We start from the raw sequence: 10,381 nt of genomic DNA, 5'->3' as shown, positions 1-10,381 counted from the left end.
ACGCTGTTGCGTCCTCTTGACAAGAGTGGTGGTGGTGTCAGTCTATGTCAAGTCCTCTGAGATGTGGGTGCCGAGGCACTTAAGACACCTGACTCTCTCTACTGGAGTCCTGTTGATGTGGATTTGGGCATGTTCCCTCCTCTGCTTCCTGAAGTCAACAATCAACTTTTTTGTTTTGCTGAATTTGAGGGAGAGGTTGTTGTCCTGGCACCACAATGCCAGTTTATCTACCTCCTCCATATAGGCTGACTCGTCGTGGTGTCGTCGACAAACCTGATGATGGAGTTGGTGTCGTGTAAAGCCACGCAGTAGTGGGTGAATAGGGAGTACAGCAGAGGGCTGAGGACACACTCCTTGGGGCACCTGTGTTAAGAGTCAGTGTAGAGGAGGAGTTGTTGCCAATCCTCACAGCCTGTGGTCTGCCCATCAGGAAGTACAAGATCCAGATAGATAGATAGAAAGTAGAAGTAATGATAATTGAATGAAATATTTAATGTACTTCAAAGTTCAATCTCACTTTGCCTTTACCTCAATATGAATAAAGAGAAAAAGCAAGAACATCCTGGTATGATGCCATTGTTATCTGACATGATATCCTATTACCTTTACTCCACACAGACGTCATTCAAAGGCAGTTAAATATTTTGTCTTGCCCATTCACCTTCTGAATGACACACATACACAATCCATATCTCAATTGTCTTAAAAAAAAGGCTTAAAAATCCTTCTTTAACCTGTCTCCTCCCCTTCATCTGCAGAGATTGAAGTGGATTTAACAAGTGATGCCAAAAAGGGATAATAGCTTTCACCTGGATTCACCTGGTCAGTCTATGCGAATTTGTGCATTTGTATAAGAATCCCCATTAGCTAACGTCGTAAAGTTATGTGATATCCTGAGTGATAGAGGGGAGGTACATGCTGCCATGTTGGCTCCCTCTGCTGAGAGTACACGGCCTGGGCACCACGACGCGCATGACTACAAGTAGAGGCAATTAGGGGAAATTGCCAACCAGCCGTGGAGGCAACGTAAAAGGAGCACTGTGGCAGACTTGTGAGAGAACGACACAGAGCAGAAGATGAGAAGAAGGACACAGCCAACCCTACGCGATTTTGTTTTATTTATTTTATTGCCTAGTAAAGTCGTGTTTGCTGACTAGAACCTCCCTGTCTCTGTGTTGATCTGACACCCAGCACAACACCCAGCAGTTTACCACAGTTAGCTAATCTTCTTGGGGTCCAACACCAAATAATAAGACATTACAAACAATTCCAAATTAAGACTTTACAAACATTTAACAAGTAGACAATACAAATACCTGACAGGAAACACATTTAACATTCAGTTGATGCTTTCAATTTCCTGTCCAATCATATAGTCTATCACATTAGATGTTGTTTTTTTATTCTTGAAGGTGGATTTACTTTTTGCCTGAGAAATATGGATTGGTAAAGAGTTCCATTCAGCTATGGCTCTATATAAAACTATAGATTTAAGGTGATTTGCCCTTGGCTTGTGTTGTTTTAGATGCCCTGAATTTACCTGTTTGGTTTGGTGGTTATGCATGTTGCTAGTGTGACTAACTGGCCTGAAAAAAACATTCCTAAAGAAAATCAGAAGATTGGATGGTAATTTGTTTTCAACGTGAAGAGCAATGAAGAGCTAATCTGGTAGCCCTGTTTTGAGCCATTTGGAGTTTTTTTTCTATCTTTCTTTGCTGCAGATGACTATACAAACGGACAGTACTCTAAGTGTGATAGGACCAGGGATTGAATCAACTGATTCAGAGTGCTAGATGTTACATACTCTGAACATTTTCTTGTAACAGAAATTCCCTTATCCATCTTGATAACAATATTATCTATGTGTTCTGACCATGATATAGCTGCGTCCAAAATAACGGCTAGTAGGTTTTTTTCTCACTTGCTCTACATGCATTCTATTCTTCGACACATTCAATTGGGGATCATCTGCAAGCATATATCTTCAACCAAATACAAAACATTTAGTTTTAGAAATGTTCAACACCAATTTGTTCATGTCAACCCACTCAGACACCATTCTTAGTTCACTACTCAGTACATCTGTTAGCTCATTACATTCTGATTCTGCGCTATACATTGTAGAGTCATCAGCATACATTACCACTCTTGCTTTGTTCATTACTGAAGGTAAATCATTAGTAAAAATGGAGTAGAGAAGAGGGCCTAGATAACTTCCTTGAGGAACATCACAGTGTATATCTTCACTGTTTGAAAAGCTATTAAAGGACACTTTTTGCCTTCTCCTGGATAGATAGCTTTTCATCCTGGATAGAGCTGCAGACTTAAAACCATAACATTTTAGTTTACAGTTGAAGTCGGAAGTTTACATACACTTAGGTTGGAGTCATTAAAACTCGTTTTTCAACCACTCTACAAATTTCTTGTTAACAAACTATAGTTTTGGCAAGTCGGTTAGGACATCTACTTTGTGCATGACACAAGCCATTTTTCCAACAATTGTTTACAGGCAAATTATTTCACTTATAATTTACTGTATCACAATTCCAGTGGGTCATAAATTTACATACACTATGTTGACTGTGCATTTAAACAGCTTGGAAAATTCCAGAAAATGATGTCATGGCTTTGGAAGCTTCTGGTTGGCAAATTTACATAATTTGAGTCAATTGGAGGTACCTTCAAAGTCAGTGCCTCTTTGCTTGACATCATGGGAAAAACAAAAGGACTCAGCCAAGACCTCAGAAAAAAGATTGCAGACCTCCACAAGTCTGGTTCATCCTTGGGAGCAATTTCCAAATGCCTGAAGGTACCACGTTCATCTGTACAAACAATAGTACACAAGTATAAACACCATGGGACCACGCAGGCATCATACCGCTCAGGAAAGAGACGCGTTCTGTCTCCTAGAGATGAACGTACTTTGGTGCGAAAAGTGCAAATCAATCCCAGAACAACAGCAAAGGACCTTGTGAAGATGCTGGAGGAAACGGGTACAAAAGTATCTGTACCCACAGTAAAACGAGTCCTATATCGACATAACCTGAAAGGCCGCTCAGCAAGGAAGAAGCCACAGCTCCAAAACCGCCATAAAAAAGCCAGACTACGATTTGCAACTGCACATTGGGACAAAGATCGAACTTGTTGGAAAAATGTCCTCTGGTATGAGGAAACAAAAATAGAACTGTTTGGTCATAATGATCATCGTTATGTTTGGAGGAAAAAGGGGGAGGCTTGCAAGCCGAAGAACACCATCCCAACCGTGAAGCATGGCGGTGGCAGCATCATGTTGTGGGGGTGCTTTGCTGCAGGAGGGACTGGTGCACTTCAAAAAATAGATGGCATTTTGTGTGGATATATTGAAACAATATCTCAAGACATCAGTCAGAAAGTTAAAGCTTGGTCGCAAATGGGTCTTCCAAATGGACAATGACCCCAAGCATACTTCCAAAGTTGTGGCAAAATGGCTAAAGGACAACAAAGTCAAGGTATTGGAGTGGCCATCACAAAGCCCTGACCTCAATCCCATAGAAAATTTGTGGGCAGAACTGAAAAAGCATGTGCGAGTAAGGAGTTACACCAGCTCTGTCAGGAGGAATGGGCCAAAAAGAATCCAATTTATTGTGGGAAGCTTGTGGAAGGCTACCCGAAACGTTTGACCCAAGTTAAACAATTTAAAGGCAATGCTACCAAATACCAATTGAGTGTATGTCAATTTCTGACCCACTGGGAATGTGATGAAAGAAATAAAAGCTGAAATAAATCATTCTCTCTACTATTATTCTGACATTTTGTCACACCCTGGCCTTAGTTATCTTTGTTTGCATTATTATTTTAGTTAGTTCAGGGTGTGACATGGGGAAGTATGTGTTTTGGTTGGTCTAGGGGTTTGTATGTTTAATGGGGCAGTGTCTTGTCTAGGTGTTTGCATGTCTATGGCTGCCTAGATTGGTTCTCAATTAGAGACAGCTGTGGTTTATTGTCTCTGATTGGGAGCCATATTTAAGGCAGCAATAGGCATTTGGGTTTTGTGGGTAATTGTCTATGTCTATGTTCTATGTTGCATGTGTGCACTTAGTTCAGGTTTAGCTTCACGTTTGTTTTGTTCATTTTGTAAGTGTTTGTTTTTTCCTTCATTAAAAGAAGATGTATTTTTCACGCGCAGCGCCTTGGTCCTCTCTTTCTCAGCAAGACGACCGTGACACATTTCACATTCTTAAAATAAAGTGGTGATCCTAACTGACCTAAAACAGGGAATTTTACTTGGATTAAATGTCAGGGATTGTGAAAAAGTGAGTTTAAATGTATTTGGCTAAGGTGTATGTAAACTTCTGACTTCAACTGTACATAGTAACAATTACATCAAAAGTTGTCACAGTTGCGTGTATAAGTGGCAGGGAAGTCAGGCGCAGGAGAGTCAAATAGAGTGTAGAATGGAGTTTTTTTAATTATAGTCCCAGTAATCTGCTCCATAACACTCATAGGACAATATAAAACAAATATGGGTACGATGACCGGTCGCACACCTATACACAATAAACACAACACTTGACAAATAACAATCGCTGACAAAGACATGAGAGGAAACAGAGGGTTAAATACACAATAGGTAATAGATGTGATTGAAAACAGGTGTGTGGGAAGACAAGACAAAACCAATGGAAAATGAAAAATGGATCGATGATGGCTAGAAGACCGGTGACGTCGACCGCCGAACACCGCCCGAACAAGGAGAGGCAACGACTTCGGTAGAAGTCGTGACAAAAGCAACACTGCACCAACTAACTTCCTGTCATCCATACTCTTTAACCAATCATCTGTCATTTGTGCTAAGGCCGTACTCGTAGAATGCCCTTCTTTGTATGCAGACCATTACATGAGAAATAATCCTTGATTTGTACAGATACAATTTTTCCAATAATTTACTTAACACAGGCAGCAAGCTTATAGGATGACTATTAGGACCAGTGAATGCAGATTTTTTATCCTTAGGTAATGGAATAACCTTTGACTCTTTCCAGACTTCTGGGAACACCCCATACATCAAGCACTTCTTAAAAATATAAGAGATTGGGGTAGATATTTGGTTAGCTGTAACTCTAAGCAATTTGGTGTCAAGATGATCTGTACCAGGTGACTTGTCATCCGAAAGAGACAACAGCATCCTTTCTACCTTTTACCTTTCTACTTGGTGAAATTCGAACATGCATTGCTTCTCCTTCATGTCACGACTTCCGCCGAAGTCGGTCCCTCTCCTTATTCGGGCGGCATTCAGCGGTCGATGTCACCGGCCTTCTAGCCATCGCCGATCCACTTTTCATTTTCCATTTGTTTTGTCTTTGTCTTACACACCTGGTTTCAATCCCCCAATTACTTGTTCATTATTTAACCCTCTGTTCCACCATGTTTGGTTGTAATTGTTTGTCTTGTCTACGGTCCGTGAGCTCGGTGTATTGTATTTGTGAATACTCAACTAAATAAGTTGATTACTCATATCTGCTGTCCTGCGCCTGACTCTCTACACCAGCTACACACAGGCCGATTACACATGACACCATCTTTTATAAGGGTATATGACATGGAGCCATCAGTTGGAATCAAAGCATTCCTCAACTTGTCTACATTGCCTGTAAAATATTCATTAAAGTAGTTTCAATGTCATGTGGTTTTGTAATAAATATACCCTCTGTTTCAACAAGAGGCGGACATGTTTGAATTCCTACCCATAATAGCGTTCAACGTTCTCCACAGTTTTTTCCCATCACCCTTTACTTCATCAATTTTGTGCTGATAGAAACCCTTCTTATTTCCTTTGTTTAGCATGGTTACACAATTTTTTAATTTACAATAACTTTGCTTCTGAAACAGTGCCAGATTTATCTGCTGCTTTTTTGGCATCATAATGTTGAATTATTACATTTCTCAGCTCATCATCAATCCATAGGGGACTGTTTGGCCTCACAGTGCATTTTCTTAAAGGGTCATGCTTATCAGCTATACTCATAAATAATTTAATAAACAAACTTAGTGACATTTCAGGATCATCCTTACTACACACTTATAACCATTGCACATTCTTAATCTCATCCAGAAATGAGCCCTGATTGAACCCTCTGTAGGACCTTCGGTAGATTACCTTAGGGCCAGCCTTCGATATTTTAGTTTTCCTAGTGAGTGCAACCAAGTTATGATCACTACAACCTAGTGCCACTGATACAGCTTTAGAACAATGTTCAGCCATGTTAGTAGAAATGTGATCGATACAAGTTGATGATGTAATACCGGACCTATTAGTGAACATTCTGGTTGGTGATGTCCTAACTTGGGTCAGGTTACATACATTGGCAACAGAAATAAGTATTTCTCATTGGACAGTTGGTGTTAAAAAAATCTATATTCATATCTCCCCAAAAATATATTTCCCTATTTTCATCAGATACCTTATCCAACATTTCACAAATTACATCAAGATATTTCACATCAGCACTAGGTGGCCTATAGCAGCAACCAACTAGTATAGGTTTCAAATGTGGTAAATGCACATGTACCCATAGTACCTCTAATCCATTCAACATTAAGTCCTGACGTTGTTTTGCTGGAATATGACTCTGCATGTAAACTGCCACTCCACCCCCATATCTATTTCTGTCCCTCCTGAACAAATTATATCCATGTATAGAGATCTTCGCATCCTCAAAAGAGAGTAAAAGTGAGTCTCTGATATTGGCAAGACATGAATATTGTTTGACTGCACAAGTTTTTTTTGTATGTTTGTAGTTATTCCATTGACTGCATACACAAATTCCATTGATTTAGGACTCATATTGCACTTCCTATGGCTTCCACTAGATGTCAACAGTCTTTAGAAATTGTTTCAGGCTTGTATTCTGAAAAATGAGGGAGTAAGACCACTCTGAATGAGTGGAAACTGCAGTGTCCCAGAGTTTTTCATGTGCACGACCGAGAGCGCACCTTTCTTGTTTTCCTTTTATATTGACAAAGCTTTTGTCCAGTTGAAATATTATTGATTATTATGACTAAAAACAACCTGAGGATTGATTTTAAACATCGTTTGACGTGTTTCTACAAACTTTACTGATACTTTTCGGATTTTTCGTCTGCCTGTTGTGACTGCCTTTGAGCCTGTGGATTACTGAACAAAACGCGTGAACAAAACTGAGGTTTTTGGATATAAAGAGGGACTTTATCGAACAAAACAAACATTTATCGAGTAAATGGGAGTCTTGTGAGTGCAACCATGTGAAGATCATCAAAGATAAGTGATTAATTTTATCACTATTTCTGGCTTGTGTAACTCCTCTACTTGGCTGGTAACTGTTTGTAATGATTTGTCTGCTGGGCGCTGTTCTCAGATAATCGCATGGTATGCTTTCGCCGTAAAGCCTTTTTCAAATCTGACACCATGGTTGGATTAACAAGAAGTTAATATTTAAACTGATGTATAACACTTGTATGTTTTATGAATTTTTATAATGAGTATTTCTGTTTTTGAATTTGACGCTCTGCAATTTCCCTGGATGTTGGCCAGGTGGGACGCTACCGTCCCACACCCCCTAGAGAGGTTAACAGACCTTTCTTTGGTCAATATACAGGATCTACAGGCAATTACGGACTACAAAAGGAAAACCAGCCACGTCACATACATCTTGCTTCCAGACAAACTAAACACCTTCTTTGCCCGCTTTGAGGATAATGCGTGGAGGAGATTGCCAGTGGTGAGGGAACACATGACCCAGGGGCAACGCGCCCAGGAGTGTAGATACAACCGAGGGACCAAACCCTGAGAGTTTTACCCGGGGAAGAAAGGTCTTGGTGCTGATCCCCGCAACAGAGAGCAAATTCTTGGCTAAGTGGCATGGGCCCTACGACATCGTTGAGCGAGTAGGCAACGTCAATTATAAGGTCCGCCAACCTGGGCGGAGAAAACCCCTCCAGCTTTACCATGTGAATCTATTGAAGAAGTGGCATGCATGAGAGGTGCTGTGCGCAACGTGGACCCGGCAACAGCAGAATCGGCCCTCTGTCGAAGTTGCCATGGGAGAAGACCTCAGCCCGACCCAACAACAATCGCCCCGAGAGTTGGTCCATCGGAATACGGCCATGTTCTTCGAGGTGCCGGGGCACACGGATCTCGTGGAACATCATATCCACACACGTCCGGGAGAAAAAGTGTGCAAATGGCTATACCGGATACCAGAAGCCCGGAGGGTGGCGGTCCAGCGGGAAGTGACGACAATGCTAGACATGGAGGCACTGGAGGAGTTCCACAGTTAGTGGTCTAGCCCTATAGTGCTGGTACCAAAACCGGATGGAACCGTCCGCTTCTGCAACTATTTCCGGGGCCTGAACGAGGTCAGTAAATTCTACGCCCACCCCATGCCCCAGGTGGACGCACTGTGAGTACGCTGCTGCTTATTTGGATGACATAATTGTGCACAGTGACAGTTGGGAGTCCCATCTCTGTAGGTTACAGGCGGTGGTGGATGCGCTAAGGGATGCGGGGCTGACCGCGAACCCCCACAAGTGCAAGGTGATATCCCGGGAGGTCTACCCCTGGGATTGGTGATAGAGGGAAGGTACGTGCCACGACGTTGGCTCCTTCTGCTGGAAGTACACGGGCTGGGCACCCCGACGCTGATGGCCCCAAGTAGAGGTAATTAGGGGAGAGTGCCAACCAGCCATGCAGGCCACTTTTTATTTTTATTTTTATTTAACCTTTATATAACATGGCCAGTCAGTTAAGAACAAATTCTTATTTAAAATGACGGCTTACACCGGCCAAACCCTAACCCAGGCGACGCTGGGCCAATTGTGCGCCACCCTATGGGACTCCCAATCACGGCTGGTTGTGATACAGCCTGGAATCTAACCAGGGTCTGTAGTGACGCCTCTAGCACTGAGATGCAGTGCCTTAGAATACTGCGCCACTCAGCAGCCTATAAAGGGAGCACCGTAGCACACCGCAAGGACAGATGTAGAGACAGACACGGAGCAGAATCTGAGAAGGACTGAGCCAAACATAAGTTATTTTGTTGTTATGTTTATTTTGTTGCCCAGTAAAAGTTGTGTTTTCTGACTAGAACCTTCCTGTCTCTGTGTTAATCTCTGCACGCTCAACCCAACACCCCACGGTTTACCACAAGTATTTATATGTCCAACCATGAATCAGCAGAATCTGAGAGAGAGATACTGGAATTAACGTGTCGGTCGCTCTTTCTAACTCTTTGGGAGGGAGGGTGAACAATCAATTTGTCATACCTCAGGTATGCTATGTCACCTCGTTCTCTTGCAGCCTTCATAGCTGGTATTAGTTCCACATTGATGAAGATGTCGGACCCTTTAAGGCTGTTCTCAGAATGGTGCCGGAGGGGATGTCTGCCGTCTTATCGGCTTTTAACCAACCACGCTATTTTGTTTGGTTTTTTCGCATTTTTCGAACTTGTTTTGTACATAATGTTGCTGCTATCGTCTCTTATGATCGAAAAGAGCTTCTGGAATTCAGAACTGTCATTACTCACCTTAGATTAGACAAAGAGTTTTTCTTCAATGAGTCGGATGGGAGGGAAATACTACAGACAGCCGACCAGGCCCAGATCCCCGTCATTCGCTGGAGAAGGAAACGGAGATTTCGTAGAAAAAGATCAGGATGCCTTGTGAGGATCAGGTGACAAATGGCTAATCTGCCTTTGCCTTCCGTCCTGCTAGCTAACGTTCAATCACTGGAAAATAAATGGGACGAACTGAAAGCACGTATTTCCTACCAACGGGACATTAAAAACTGTAATATCATATGTTTCACCGAGTCGTGGCTGAACAACAACATTAATTTAAGAACACACAGCTGGCGGGTTATACACTCTACAGGATAGAAGAGAAGCCTCTGGTAAGACACGGGGCGGGGGCCTATGCATCTAGGTAAACAACAGCTGGTGCACGATATCTAAGGAAGTCTCAAGGTTTTGCTCGCCTGAGGTAGAGTATCTCATGATAAACTGTAGACCCCACCATCTACCTAGAGAGTTTTCATCTGTATTTTTTTGTAGTTGTCTACATACCACCACAGAACGATGCTGGCACTAAAACCGCACTCAATGAGCTGTATACCGCCATAAGCAAACAGGAAAACGCTCATCCAGAGGCGGCGCTCCTAGTGGCCGGGGACTTTAATGCAGGGAAACTTAAATCAGTTTTACCTCATTTCTATCAGCATGTTAAATGTGCAACCAGAGGGAAAACAATTCACCTTTACTCCACACACAGTGTCACCTTCTGACCTTAGTTCCTTTATGTCTTTATTTTAGTTTGGTCAGGGCGTGAGTTGGGGTGGGCATTCTATGTTGTTTTTCTATGTTTTTGTTCT

This window comes from Salvelinus fontinalis, chromosome 10 (assembly GCF_029448725.1).
Source record: "Salvelinus fontinalis isolate EN_2023a chromosome 10, ASM2944872v1, whole genome shotgun sequence".
Lineage (NCBI taxonomy): Eukaryota > Metazoa > Chordata > Actinopteri > Salmoniformes > Salmonidae > Salvelinus > Salvelinus fontinalis.
The sequence above is the reverse complement of the archived record's forward strand: the minus strand, read 5'-3'. Positions refer to the sequence as shown.